Here is a 15,914-nt window from a genome sequence, read left to right on the forward strand (position 1 = left end):
GCGCCGCATTGATACACAAGTTGCATGGGGAAGGAATGAATGATAATGTAATAAATTGGATTCAGCCCTTTTTTATTAAGAGCAAACAAAAAGTAATACTAAATGGATTAAGATCTAATTATGTGCATCTAACATCTGGAGTCCCTCAGAGTAGCGTCATTGTCTTTTTAGATGCATTATAATTAAAGGCCGACGTCGCATCGGAGCATACATTAGGAAAACACGTGCACTAGTTGCGGAGGGGCCTTTAAAAAACTGGCTTTCATCAAATATATAGTTGGAGAATTTAGCGATTAAACAGAAAAGAGACAAGCTATATACTTTACTAAGACACCTCCTAGATTATGCGTCGAATACCTGTATACGTGAAGTCATTCGAAAAAACATTGGTTACGGAATTGATCAAGGTAAATAAAAGGGCCGCCGGATTCGTGAAAATTTTTAGCGAAAAAAAGCGTTACACAATTAGTACGATATCTGGGATAGGAACCTAGAGACATGGTAAGATTTAGAAATGGATGAAACTAATGGTAGAGATACCAATAGTGTGATTTTGTATTCAACAAAGAGGATATAATCCAGCCCTCGATTTACAATATCAGGACAAACAATCGTCATAAAATAATAGTTTACCAAACGGATAGATCCAATCATTTGTTCCAATCAAGTTCTATTCGCGTCACTCAAAGAGTGAAACACTAGTACAGAAATCGGTAAGCACTGGCAAAAATAGATACAAGTACATTCCACCCTCAACTCACTTCATGGTTGGCGTTTTAACGCCCTCCAGCACGCACCCTTGGGCCAGGTGGCGGGGTGCCTTGTAGATAAGTTCTAGAGCTTGTAGAGAATGTATTTGTTAATTGCTCTTCGTGCATAAGGAGAATGCTACCATGAAATTAGAGCCTGCGCTTCAGGTAAGCCCGCTATTTTTAATGGAACTACTTATTTGTTTTCTCTCTGGAGCTGGTGGAGTAGTTACTAACAGTATATTACTCTTATAAATACGTATGTTATGCATAGGATGTTGAATGCATAATTCAGGTCGGCCCAAAATGGATGAAGATGGGAAGCTGGAACCCCTAGACATCCCTTTGCCGAAGATCTCGGGTACAATCTTCGAGGAAGCGGCGGAATCGGTGGTGCCCCTCATACGGAAGATCACCGAAATCCAAGTCTGGCCATGGTACGGTCGGTCATAAGCGCCCCAAAGCCAGTTTGAACAAGGCAGAAATCTTTCCAGTGAAGAAGACGTCAAGGCTACTTCTGAGCGGGGGGAATCAGATCGCCTTGACAACTCAGAAGAATACTCCCCGCTTTAGTAGCCTTGGCGGCTGAAAAGGCGAAAGGCCACGTTCAGGCAATGAACCAAAGCGAAACACTACAGCCACCTTTCAATGGATCTCGAGGTGATATTTTTTGTGGAAGTAGTGGAGTAACTGCGAAATGGCTACACGCTACACTCTGCCACATGTCCTTTCGATGACTTGCAGGGTAAGCTGTAGGTAGCTGTAGGTCTAGTCGTTGAATCAATTCAATAATAAATATGGAAAGAGGAAAAAGTTCTCCTAATATATACCTAGATAGAGACCTTCCTAAACGTAGTTTAATAAAGTAGAATATCTTGAATTAACTTTGAATTAATAAATTTCAATGAAAATAAATACGAGACGGCTGGAAATAGATAAAAAATATTATTATTATTAAGATAATCTACCGGTTAAGGCAAGTTTTGGATGTACACAAGCTATTAAACAATTCTCTTGCCTCTCCTAAAAAAACACAACCCTATATCCTACTCTAAAATAAGCACATCTTCATCTCCGTATACTTCCTTCTTCCCTTCATTCCGTCCAGTTTCTCTATCCTACTCCTGCCCCTTCCTCGTTTGGCTAGCGTTCTGCCCTTTACAACCTACTTCAACATTCCATTTCCGATCATAATGATTTGCATCCATTTTTCCGGACCCCTTATGACTTCTCCCAACAATCTACTCTATTTCCTCACCATACCCAGCATATCGTCGTTTGTTTTACTGTCTGTCCACATTTCACAAGCCTCCAATCTGCGTCCATCCTCCAGCTTCATTGACCATGTTTCCGCACCGTACATAACTACACTCCATGTAAAAGTTATAACGAGCCTTTCTTAAACATTTAAAATAATATCATTATATCATAATTGATGAACTTGTTTTTCGGACACATCTGCCTAGTGATCCTGAAAAGACGAACCAATTGTAATTTTTCAGAATAGGAAAACCAAAATACTCTGGTATTAAAGTTACGAAAAGGTAGAGTCAATGGGCGTTCAAGAAACAGAGGTCTGCAATGGAATTACTTCAAATGCAGAATTGAGAGCACCAAAGGTTTTTGAGAACCGGAAGCCAAACATTATTGGCAGAAGCGAGGAGGGCACAAGAATGAGAGACTGAGGATGTTCTTGACACATTTTAAGGCTGGGAAATGCTGTTTTACACTAAGTCTACAGCCGGCCGAAACGGAAAAATGATTAACTATAATAAGAGTTATCAATGTGGGTGCCATAAAATGGTGTCCACGAACTGCGTAGTTAAAGAATGCGCCTCTGAGAGATATTAATGCCAACCAAGATAAGATATTACGATTTGCGAAACAAAATGTAAGTTTTAATAGCCTGTTCAACATTCTATCACCGCGATCTGTTATCCATAATATACCCTACCGAAGTACAAGGCTCTTGCAGTGTGTTCTTCATACCAAAATAAAACATGCCTGTCTCCAATTTACATAAGATACGAGTATTTAACCATCATCCATCTAGTTTTAAGGATTTTATTCCTTCACTAAGTTTGTCATTACATATTTGTACAACTTACATTTTTCTTCATTGCCGTCGTTATAGCTATAAATTTGAAGAAACTAGTCTGTGGAGGAAGATTTCAGACTTCACTGCCACCAAGGTAATTAAAAAAAATTAATATCTACATGAGAATGAAAATTCGAAATTGGTTGAGCGTTTTGCTGTTTAACTTGTCATATAAAAGCAGTATGATATTTTAGGGCCTTCTACAGAACTAAGAAAATATTGTATGCCAAACACTATTTATTGTGCTTAATATCATCAAGTGTCACATCAATTAGTTAATGTGTAGTCTGTTGGATGACATGCGTTCTGAAATCAATTTAACAAGCGCATTAACTGAATTATTTTAAGCAGGCAAAATATACCTCAAAACTTAGATTAAACTTCAGTTTCGATTGAAATACTTGCGTTTCTGTTTATACTTTGACAGTAAATTTGTTTTCCAGACAAGTCTGAGAAGGAGTATTTTAGGATACTTTTGAGTAACATGAAAATTCATTTTGTTAATATTTTTAATGAGCAAAATTCTTTGGAAAACGTAATCCCTATACCTTTTCGCATCAGCGAATGATGAAATATTATCATCGCTTTCTACTTAATAATACTTGAACGTAATTATTTAAGTCATGCATATATCATCATCCATTGTATAAAAAACATCAAAGTAAATGAGTGTCTTAGATGGAAGTGTAATGTTTTAGGCCAAACTAGAGCAAATAATAATCATTTTAAAATTTGTTACCACAAAAAACCCTGGATGGCACACCTATTTAAGTGAGATATCTTTGGGACATTTTAATTCTATTTGGCAAGTGATGATTCGCTCACCAGACAAATGACTGACAACGAATCCTTCATGATATTGGGCTCTGGGCCCTCACCCCATCGTGGGAAGCTGTTGGTGCAGATGGGCGTAAACGCAAGAGTTGACAGGAAGCAACACCACACGACCGCGGAATGTGGTGTACAAAATGAAAACATAACAAAACACCATCGGATTTGTTTAACAAATACGAAGGAACAGAGGGGACACGATAGCAGATGCGTAGGAAAAGAGAAGAGGGGGGAATGGGTAGAAAGGGAACAAATGATAAAGGAATGCCGGGGAAGCTGAATCTCATTGGAAGGGGGTGGAAGGTAGTAGAGGGGGTTAGGATGGGTAGGTTACTGGTAAAATATGGGAACGAAGGCCTCATTTCGAGGAGAGAGGGGATTTGGTATATGGTATGGAAAGGGTAGGGGTTGGGAGTGGAGTAAGTTTCCAGCAAGAGGAGCAGCGCGGGGCGGGGTATGGAATGAAGTCCCATCGGGCAGATAAGAGGAGTGTGAGGGTACGGGTCCCACTGCACAGGCACCATCCCACCACGCGGCCAGCGGGAGGGACGGTGGGGAGTGAAGCAGGGGGAGTGAGGACCCCTTGCAGACCGCGACGCCCCACACCATCCTCCTTACCCTCGACCGAGCGCTAATTTATGGGCGGGTCAAAGTTCCACTCCGGCCCCTTTGGACGCGACGCGACGCCACCATCGGCTTGGCACAGGGGAAGAGATAAGACGGGAGGAGCAGAGAGGCAGTGGAGAAGAGAATGAGTTGGAGCCCAGGGTGGAGGGAAGAGGGCAGGTGGGAAGGAGGCGACTGGCACCAGTATGTGTGTGTGTGTTCGAGGTAAACAGGCACAATTAATAGTCCAATTTAACGCGACGGCAAGTTTCGCGAGTGGTAGTAGTGTGGGTTGCTCCCCACTCCCAAAAGCCTTTCACCCTCGTTCGTGGAGACAGTAGCAATCCCCATGTGGTAGGTTAAGGGAGCTTAGTGGCCTTTGTTTGGGACGAGAGCGGGGATCAAGGGGAAGAGGGGTTTTTGCGGGCCGAGGCAGTGCGGGAGAACTTTGGGTCGGAATCATGCGACTGATATTCATAAGACTCGGGACCGAAGAAATGACTAAGCTATCGATCAAGTACGGAAATAAATTAACCCTCAAGTTGAACTGATATTTAAATGATTACCGATACGGTTAACGGCTACCTAAGTCTATTTTTAATGTCATGGTGTACCAGGTCCTGAAGTAGAATATGTTTTATCATCCTAAACAATGTGTTCATTAACTAGGCGATGAATTATTGGCCGGGGTTTCCAATCGACTGAGAAAAACAGATTTTGCCGCCACAATTAACGCTTGTTCCCAAAGTTTTATCTAATTTTACGTAAGTAAAAAGTAGCATCCTGGAGTTGATATTTTAGCACTATTGACAGAAATTAAAGAAAAATGTTTTTAAACAAATTCTTATAAAACAAATATTTGTTTGCTCTATGTGTTTTAACATTGGGGTCCTTTGCAATTGAAAATGTAAACTTAAGCCAAAAAAAATACATTAATGCAATTAAACGTAATCATAAAACATAGAATAACTTTATCTTATGACGAATACTAACAGCGTTACATAAAAATCTCAAGAATGAACCCGAAATATAGAGATTGCATTCACTTGAATATCAAAGAATAATAAAAATGCATTGAATCCTATTTTAAACGGACAGAAAAATATCAACATGAAGTTCTCTTCACGTCTGCGTAATGGCTTATCGAAAAAATCTGTATTAATATTACTTTGCGAAGATAAATGTTTGAAAAATTTCATAAATGTAGCATTCGGCTAGTTTCGAAGCAAATCGTAAAACATTTAATTGAACGTCTTACGTTGCTGTAGGTATTTTCCTTATTTCACGTACCTCAATTTTGTCAGTCCCGGCATGAAAAAAGTTGGAATGCCCTTGTATGAGTTTTAAAGATCAATGATTCTTGATAATGGTAGAGCTAGATAGCTCATAATTAAATTACAAATTGGAAAAACCAAAAAGACAAATAAAGTAGCCAAAACTCTGGTATCGTAAAAAGGATAGTCACAGGGGAAGGAATTCGAGGTAATAGAATAATTAAGATTAAGATTATAATTGGTGCATTAAGAAACCATTAACACAATAATCATCCCGAAGGTCGGCTTGATAGATGATGGTAGAGTTCGCCCAATACTAAGCCCGACGGTGTGTAAAATTCTGTACCGGTTTTGGTTTCCCAGGAAGATCTGGTACCCGAAAAATCACATAGCTTGGGTGGAGCTACAGGTGCTCAGAGAGGTACCCGGAGGGCCAGAGAATCGAACCCGAGCCCTCCGGTCAGTACTTTTTACCTCTGGACTATCACCCACAAATAGGTGATTAAAATACAAGCTTAAATATGGATATAATTCAAGGTACTTGAAATAAAATTAATATTTTTTAATATACTTATAGGACTATATTTGAGTATTTAGCATTGCTAAAGAATCAGAGGATGAATACGATGAAATGATCCATAAAATTCCAGCACAACTCCGTCTGGATAAAGATAAGGCATTGTTGAAAATCGACGACAGCGAAATGTGTTATTCTGTCCTATGGTAATTCCAATAGAGTTAACTTGAACAAAAACGTAAAACAAGGATAAAAGATGACAATTTGGAAACCAATATTTTCAGTCGTTTAGAAGCAGATGCTTAATAAAAGGTAACAAAAAATGAAGACCTATTGATTGACCGATGACTGATTTGGGCGAATAAATAAAAATTATCTAAAAGCAGTTCAGTCGTTTAAATTCTATATAAAGATATGCAGCATAGTGTATAGTTAAAACGCTGGACAAATTGTTAATATTGAGTAATAAGTGAATATTTTTATCAACAGAGTTGCAAGTTTCCTAACGTTAGCGTACCCATTAGTCAGTTTGTAAATAAGCGTATTTGCCATTGCCTACATCACATTCAATTTGCCGGGTGATACCTCGTATATGGAGGCATTTAATGTTCAATAAAGGATACATTTATGTAACTAACCTGTTATAAATTATATAAAAAGGTTTACCTGTACCTATATGTTTATGGATTTTTATATTATCGCAGATTTAGCTACATAAGAGCAGTTTGTTAAAACAAGAACTTTTTAATTCATCAAAGTTGTGTCTGACACTGACAGAACATGATTTCGTGGGAATGACTTCCACCGGACTTATGTAATTTATTTAGAAAATTATATTCTTTAAACCAAATTTTAAGTTTCTTAACATTTATATTGAAAAATAAATTATGACGATTTAATATCGAGATATTGATAAACAAAAGTTATGACACGAGAAGTGTATTTGTAGTACAAATTGCAATATAAACAATTTCAGAATGATTTATACGATCATTGACAAAAATAAAGCCATTGTTTTTCCCCTCCAAAGAATTAGAACTCCTTTTGCGACCATCATTCATGCAGGTTACGCAACCTCCAACAATTACTACAACCCAATTATTACACAAGTATATGCTTGTATAAATATGAAAATGCTCGAGGATCTAGGCTCAGCCAGTAGTTGAAGTTCACCTCAGATGTCGGGTCCGGATTACGAAGAAATGGCAATAACATCTCCGAGCGAATGATTTACTATCAGACTGCACCAAACTCCTTCGTTGTCTGCAACCGATGTCCTTACAGCACCCTTTACCGTGGCGCACCAAAAGCATCACGATGGCCATCCCAAAGTTCTCAAAAAGCTTTTGTGGCGTAACGGCAATAAAAGCTTCTAAGGGCAAAAATAGAAACGCGTAAAATTGAAAAGCATCGGTCCCTATTGGTGTTCGGAGCCGTAATGATACCCGGAGCCATTTGGCCTCCCACACTCCTATCCTTTTGAGGGGACACGGGGATCCCCAGAAATTCCTATCTCTAAACCCCAAAATGTCCTTCCACCGCCTGGACGAGCAGTAAAGAGGCGCGGAAACTGCATTTGACCGGGAGAGAGAGGGCAAAAACAGCATCATGGCGCGAGCCATTGTGCGACAAAGTGCATGAGACGCCCGACTCGTCGTCCGACTGCCGCCATTCATTCCAATTCGCTCCCAATCACTCCCCATTCCCTCCTCCCCAGGTTTATTTTCTCCCAACCCCGTCGCCAAAGCACCCACAACCTCACATCTTGCCCCACTCAATCCTACCCGCTCCCGAGGCTTTCTACTAAGCATCCGAGGCGACCGAGGAGGCCACACGGAAACATCGAAAGTGTACGTTACCACTTATTCTCATTAAAAGACAGGCGTCGAAGAGCTTGGAGGATGGCACGAAGAAATAGTTGTTTACGTTATTTCACTGTAGATTTCATATGATTCGGGCTGACTGTCTGCACTCGGCGGAGAGTATTTTTTCCGTAAAGCGTGAAGTAAAAGGGCGATCTTAATAAAAGGATCATCAAATATAAATTGCCTAGCCATAAATATTTACGGAAAACGTTATCTAATTGTAAGCCTGACAGATATTAGCTTGCTGCAAGTGAATTCCTCAAATGACTTATAATGAATATACTCAGCTTATTCAATCCTCGTGAAATTGAACCAAAGTGCTTCTTAATATTACATATTTAAATTAAATTGATGGTTTGAAATATAACGATGAATCTTTGTGAACACATGAAAAGTAAGTTTTGTTTTTTAAGCCTTATAAAATTTAAAGTTTCCTCGAACGGTAGCTGAAATAGGGCAAATTCTCTGGTTCTCTGCCATCGCTTGTCGGTTAAAATCTTTGTCAGAAATCAGAAAAAGTATATAGTGAACTAGAAAATGAAATCATTTGATTAAGTTATGCTGATTCAAGAAAGTTAGTTTTTAATTACGCGATCTATTCAAGTAATAAAATGAAGGACGGGTAGGTAGTGTGGGTCAAAATATACTCACTATATCGAGGTACGCTGAAGGATATTTTTTTCCATATACCGAATCAAACCCTCTTTCACATCGGTGGTGAAAAACGAAAGGTTTTTCCTGCGCGAGGAGCACTTTAAAAGGCAATGTTTACGTCATGGGCACTTAAAAATCTTCGCTCATCAAGACTTTCAGAGGCCTAATAATTCACTCGATTCCCTCGTGTGTTGGGTGAACTCAGCGAGTTTTAAGCATCCCTCAAACGAGAGATGAAAAAAATCCCTTCACTCCTACTCGCATAAACACCGCCTCTCGCTTGCTCTCCTTGACCCTTATAACTGCGCCTCCGGCCAAACCATTCCGCCCCCAAAGGCCTTTCGCACAATCTCCTCACCCCTCATATCCAGCTGCCGAACCCAAAACCCGCCCACCACCCTGGAAAACGCCCACCGCTCCAAGCCCACTCTCCAGCACCGAAAAAACCTGTCTTCTTTCCAACCGAAAACTCTCCATCCACATAACATCGCCGTGACCAATACCACTCAACCCTTATTTCTATCTCTTCTCTCTCACGGTCTCCCTTCAAGCTATTTACCGCTCTCTCTCCTCGACTCCCCTCCTTTTCTTCTTCGACGAGGGAAGGGTCGAGGGGAACTGGTCGCGAATGCGAGTTGCATGGAGGTTGGTTTGGAGGAAAGGCGGCGAAAGGAGAGAGTGAGAAGGTGGAATGGAGGAACTCACCTCGGAACTGAGAGTGGCAATACGTAAGTACTCCCCAGACGATTCTGAATCCTCCCACCTCTGCACTAAAAGGAGGTCCGTGCCTACCACTCTCCTCCTCCCTCTCAATCCCCACCACATATTCACCTCCCTCCCTGTGCAACCCCACCTAATAAATTGCCTAAATGATTGGGAGTAATAATTTCCGAGAGGGACCTAGTAAGGGGTCTGGGTATCAAGACAAGTATGGCCTGGCTGGCTCTTCGGGTGAGGGATGGTGCTAGGTTGAGCTCGGACTGATAGAACGGAATGGAGCGAGTGAGTAGAGGATGAAGTAGGGGTGTCTCAGGCAGAGGGTGGAACGGTTAGGGGGAAATAAGGATGCTGTTACCTCTACACTTACCCCCGACAAAACTCCTCTTTATCTCAAGTCTCAAAATTCCATTCTCGCACACTTCTCCCACACACCTTTCTCCCTCCCATGCCGCACTTGAGAGCTCTCATCTGTTCCTCGCCGTCATGTAGCTGCTGCATGCCAAGAACATGATGTATGGAGGGAATAATAATGATCCTTGTAATTGAATTCAGGTTGGATTCGAAATTCCTCCAAGACTTTAAAGCGAAAAGCATTTATCAACTACACCCAACAAAAAAACCCTTAACATTTGGGGGTTTCCTCAGCAGTCTTAATTGAGTTACCGTTCCTTATTCATGAAAATAAATTTCATTTTGACACTCGGTGAACGAGTTCTAAATATTAGTTTTTTCCTGGGTATTACAAAATATTTATCAATTAAATGATGTGAATTTAAGGTTACTTTGGCGACATTAATGTTACTTTACATATTAACTTTGTTATCCATGAGCAGTAAATTAAGTGGCTCAGGATGGCTGAAAAAAATAAATTCTGTGTAGATTTTGGGATTTCAGGGAGGGGGGAAAGAGTGGAGAGAAACCCGACGTCGCAATCAATCTACTAATTCCGAAAAGCGTAAAGGGGGACATAACGTAACGTACCTATAAGCAGACGGAGTGCTGCACTTGTAATGACATTAAACCCGAAATAAGTATCGGAATAACTGTGAAAATATCTGCCACTCAAACTCGGGCCACTGGCTTAGGAAGTCAGAACACTAGCCACGGCACGAACTCGATCACTGGAATATAAAAAAATATACTGGCCTGAAAATATCACAACGATATTTTCCATCTAATCTTATTACATAACATAATTTATTCAAGTTGATGCTCATCTAATTATTACTTCCATTTCACTTGTATAGTTATATCACGATTACAATACACTTTCAGAGAAGCTGATCAAGCGCAAATGGCATATTCTAATGCAAAGGTTAATTTATTAAACAGAAAAACAGTAAATCCAGTTGCATTGTTGATGACCATTTTAATGTGGAAGCTAAACTTTCCTGATTGTGTAATTATATAAACAATCTAAGGTAAGAATTAACATTTCATTTTCAAGGACACTGTAATTGCCAATACGAGGCGGATGAGATGAAACGGCTGGAGGGAGTCACATAATAGAAATAAAGAAATTTAAATAAAAAGAAATACAAGTGTAGGTGAATCAATAAATTTAAATAAAACTCTCGCATATATTGCAGAATTAAAATTTCAGTATATAAATAAACCCTATCTTAAATACTGGCGTAGAAAATTTATAGCATACTTCGAAGTTTATAGCATTAATTTATTTTTGATAATTTTAGTCTTGCATTTTTTATGTTGTGTTTCGGTTTTTCAGTTTCAATTTCTAAACTTCTTCAGATATCTCAAACTTCTGTTTTCATTTAATTTTAAATTTAATTTAAAAATCTCTTATTTGGGGGAATTTGTATTCAGTAAATTTTGAATGAATATTTGGCTGGTAATGTTCAGTTTTGGACAGGTGTTACAATAGAACAATTTCCCATACATAATCCTTTACCTTCTTTATGGTTTGACTGAATTGGTGAATCTATTTTTTTCTATTACCAAAGCCACTAACTCTAATTAGAATGGCTCCTAAACATAGTAAACACTCTTTTAGTGCTCCTGAAATTAATTACGATTCAAATTATGAATACTCAATGCAAAAAGAACTATTGGGTTTTCTTCAAACTATACGGTTAACTGTTTCAAATATGAGCGAACTACATGTTTTATTTAATCATTATGTATCAATAGACTTAATCATACGTACGTAAGTGTAGCTTTCTCCATAGCTGTGAGAAAATGACAGAATTCTCGCATCAAATTAATTACTCTCCTGAGCCTCGAGCAACTTTCCCGAGAAAAATGAAGAATACTCCGTAGTACGAGTGCTTTACCCTGTCTCCTCTAGGCCAAAATGATAAGAGTGCGTTTTTATCCGTAATAATTTATTTCCCCGTTCGTTGTATAGGACGAACACGCAATTGGGTGGAACCCATAAATTTCACCCGAAGTCATGGAAATACCCCATGATTAGGTCGAAAAAATAAATGCTACCTAAAGAGGCAAAAACATATAAAATTTCTAGACACTTGTTTGTGTCTTAATAAAGATTTCAGTGAGATGAAAGGGCTAAAACAAAAAATCGAATCTAATACGTTTTTATTGACGTGCTCGTAAAATTAAAATATTGGAACCGAAGATCTTGATTATGTCTGTTTTCTTACATGCCTAACTTCAGAAGATGTAGTTTAAAAACTCAGAAAACTCGGGCAGGATAAATACAATCACCGTTCTTGATTAAACTAATTCCCATATGTTTTAGGATATATGTAGTTCTTGTGAAATAAGTCCTAATTTTGTTAAAATACCTCCATCGGTTTTCTCGCCTGTTGACTTGAATCCACTGGCCGCATGAAGGAATTATAACTATCAATGTAAATTTTTGATGAAATACTCACTATTAATGGACCAGAAAATTGATATAAAACCCCCTAAAAATAATTAACATTCATAAGAATTCATGTTTTGACACAATTTCTTTCGGACGTTTTAATTAACGGAACCATTAATTCACTAATTAGCACACTCTGGTATGATTCTCTAAATTTTTCACACAATAAAAAGTGAGAAAAGCCATGATTTGAGTTTGTTCTAACGAACAGAGTCACAAGAATCAAACAGGATTTTAAGTATGCCTAACATAACTGCCGCCGCACACTGTACACCAAGACTCACTTCCACAATGGAACATTCAATTAAACTTGTCAATGATACCAGATCATTCTCGACTTTTAAAAGGGAACGGTGGCCGAGTATTTTTGATCCTGCCATGCATTGGGGCCACTGGCCGAGGGGGTTGCAGCCGCCACCTCAGAGGACTTCGGAGCGTCCAGACTCCATTCCACCGATCGCCGAGGTGTTCCTTGGCCTCCTATTATTAGAGCGAGTAAGGAGGGGGAGAGAAGAGAGGAAAGGGGGGGACATGGGACTTGTTAAACCGGGGAGGTGCGAGTAAGGGAGGCGAATGAAGTAGAGGTGAAGGAGTGAAAGGAGCAGGGGCGTTCGCCGAAGGTTTTGGGGAGATGAGTGCGCCTTGGTGCGGACGGGCGCCCAGACACCGTTTCGGTGACGTTGTTGGATGTTTTGCTTGAAAGAACAAAGGTGGCGGCTGCGTTCTATCACAGGAATTATCGACCGGTTGAGTGGGTAATGAGAGGGTGTGAAAGACATAGGTAGTAGTCGTGTGGGAAAGGGGGGAATGTTGTGCCGATAGTGGAAAAGGGGCGGAGGAAACATGAGAAAGAAGGGAAAACGGTGGAGGAGAAGAAAGGGCGGTGTAGGAGGAGATGAAAAGGGACCATGGCAGAGGGAAAGAGGAAGCACACGCTCAAAGTGAAATCTCTCCCACTCGAAATGAATAGATGCGGAAAATTCCCTTTATAGGCTGAAACTATTTAAATCATGGGTGCTGGCCATCCGAGTTGGAAAGGCTTCATGTTTGACAGAACATAACGTTCTACTTCGATCAGTGGAAAGGAATTAGCTCCAAAACTGTTTTGCTTCACTTTTAACAGAATTTCCTTATTTCAATTTTCAGTAAAATGAACGCCTGAATTCAGCATAAAGGGAAACTAATACCGTCCTTAGAGTTTAAAAATGGAAATACATATTTCAAAATAAATGATTCGGCGATTGAGCATTTACTTGCAGTAGCTCTTCAAGTTATCTCCTAAACAACCAAGGCTTCCATTCGATAATTCTTTGGCCTGGCGTCTGACGTCAACTACTTTTCATAATTATCCCTTAAAGCTATAATTCTACCAAATAAATGTTTATAAAAAATCCCGAATGAGTCTCTCAAATAATTTCATGGTACTTGTATAAGCCAAATCATATTTTCACTTAAATTTTTCTGATGGAATAGCCATTTTTTAAATCTTGCTAATTTTTCTATATTAATTAAACAATTCTATTGCGTTTAAATATAATTAATAAGCTGAAATATCTCGACTTTGATACGTATTATTTGCATGGTTCTTATCAAAACGTTCCTACGAGCGCTTTGGGTAAAATATAAAAGCAAACTACATAGATTGAGTTAAAAGAGTTGATTTAGCACATTGAGACAATGGAAGCATACACATGATCTAAGGGGGTTTAAATAAAATATTAGTGTCAAGAGTTTGAAATTAGACCAAAGGGTATTTATACTGGTGAGTCTGGTCACATTTAAAAAAATAATCAATTTAGAATAATAAACATGATAACAAACAGCTCGACGAAGAGTTATGAGATTGAAGTCACTTTCCCGGAAAATAAGGAATTTCCATTCGATACTATACGACGAAAAATATCCTAGCATCAGATTTATTTTAATTTTCTCATTAGCATAAAAATACGCATTATAATTTTTTAATTTAATACAGTATAATTACGTTGCAACTGACTGAATGCACTAAGTTTTGAGTTACATAACGGGAATTCGGGTGAAAATGGGTTCCCAAAAGTGGACTTGGTTATTCGGAAAGTTCCACCTACAAGTATGGCACTTCAGAGATCTTCGCTGTATTCATGAATGTTCGGCAAAATTTGGGACTCGTGAGCGGTTATCTTAAGTAGACTCCCAATTAAAAGGGTGACTTAAAGTTAGCCAAACTTAACGAACCATTAGAGTTTGACCGCCATAATTGCTTGACACCCTTTGTGTCGTCACGGAAGCCGCTATGACTTCTTCATCACTCCCTCCCCTTCCGCGATCTCATCTCACTTCCCCTCACCTCCTTAAATTCCCCCCCCCCCCCGTCCGCACACTTCCAAAACTTTCGAAACGAGTCAACCAACCAACTCACTCAGTCACTCACTCGCTCGCTCCCTCTAAAACTTTCTCCTCCTTGCTCTACACCTCCTTGGAGAAGTCTCCTTCTGCATCTTCGCCAGCTCTCACGACTAAACCACATCCCCTTGGCCAACGCCTTCGCTTTTCGCACCAATTTCCCGTCCCTATCTGTTCCTTTCTTCCCTCCACCCCGCAGCACCCCCGTCTGAGAGGAGGACGCAAGGGAAGTGGCGGAAGGCGGGGAGGTTGAAGAGAGAAGGCAGCGGCGGTGCGGACGAGGGAAAGAAAGAGGACGGAGGGGAAAGAAGGGGATCGAGGGGGTTGAAGTGGAAAGGGGCATCTCTACCACACTAGCGTCGCCTCTGGGGACCTGTGTGTCACTTCGACCGAGTCTGGGATTAGGCCACGGGCGAATGTAGCAAAAGCGACGTGGGGAGGGAAGTGAAAGAAAATTCGAGGGGGAGGGGGAAAGGAGGGGAAAACGGGAGGAAGAGAGAGAAGGGTGAATCGTGGAGAAAGTAAAGGAGCGGGGGCTGGTGCAGGAAAGAGGGTTCAAAACTAAGTTTCCCGCCCTCCGGGGAGCAGGGGTGGGGAAACCAAGAGAGCCGTGGAGGGTATTGCGAGAGGGGTAGACGGGTCGAACGGAGGGAAAACGTAGTGAGAGCGGGGGTATCGAGGGAAGGGTGGAAGTGAAAAGAGCAAATGGGTGGAGGAGCGAGAGGGGGGGGGGTGAAGGGAAGGGAAGAGTTGTAAATGAAGACCGATGAACTCGGGCGAGTGAGCGGGAGGTTTTCGGAGAGAAGATGGGAGGAAATGAGGTGAGGGATTGGGAAGGAGTGAGGACGGGGAAGGGGTGGGCTATACCCGGAAAAAGGGCGATGTGTAAGGGTTTTTACGCGGAGAGGGAAAGGCGCGTTATGCGCTTTGCACTGCTTTGTTTCTCCCGAGTGGGTGCGAAAGCTTCGCCAAAGAGACTATTGGAAGGGATATAAGAACCTCGAATGTTTACCCCTTTGAACGATATTTCCTCTTACTTCACAGCTTGGATGCATTTCTCCTCCGCCGTCTCGATCCTTCTTTTCATTTTCCTACGAATAATAATCTGTGAAATAGGATTTGACCTCAATTCCCCGCCAATAACACGCCATAAGGGTCGTCGAGCTAAAAAAATGTATGCCCAAGGAACAAACACATTGCGATGAAATAATTAAAATGGAGCCATGCAATTCACTGGAACATGGAAATTCCTTGCATTTTATATAATTCAATTGCTTGCCTTCAAATATCTGCAAAAGCGTTATTGCATGGCCGAGAAACCTCACAGCCCCTTCTGTATAAACAGCCTATAAATGTACCTATATACG

General features: G+C 40.4%; 1 protein-coding gene across 1 annotated transcript in view; it reads right to left on the reverse strand.

Annotated features, from left to right (window-relative positions):
* Positions 1–10,309, reverse strand: part of LOC139700149 (CUGBP Elav-like family member 1) — a 1,070,669-nt gene extending 1,060,360 nt beyond the window's left edge. The window contains exon 1 of the mRNA XM_071598714.1: positions 10,296–10,309. The gene's annotated coding sequence lies outside the window, so the exon portion shown is untranslated. The remainder of the gene's footprint in view (positions 1–10,295) is intronic.
* Between the last annotated feature and the right edge of the window lie 5,605 nt (positions 10,310–15,914).

Source organism: Hetaerina americana, unplaced genomic scaffold, assembly GCF_022747635.1.
Source record: "Hetaerina americana unplaced genomic scaffold, ioHetAmer1.1.p SCAF_10, whole genome shotgun sequence".
NCBI classification, from domain to species: Eukaryota; Metazoa; Arthropoda; class Insecta; order Odonata; family Calopterygidae; genus Hetaerina; species Hetaerina americana.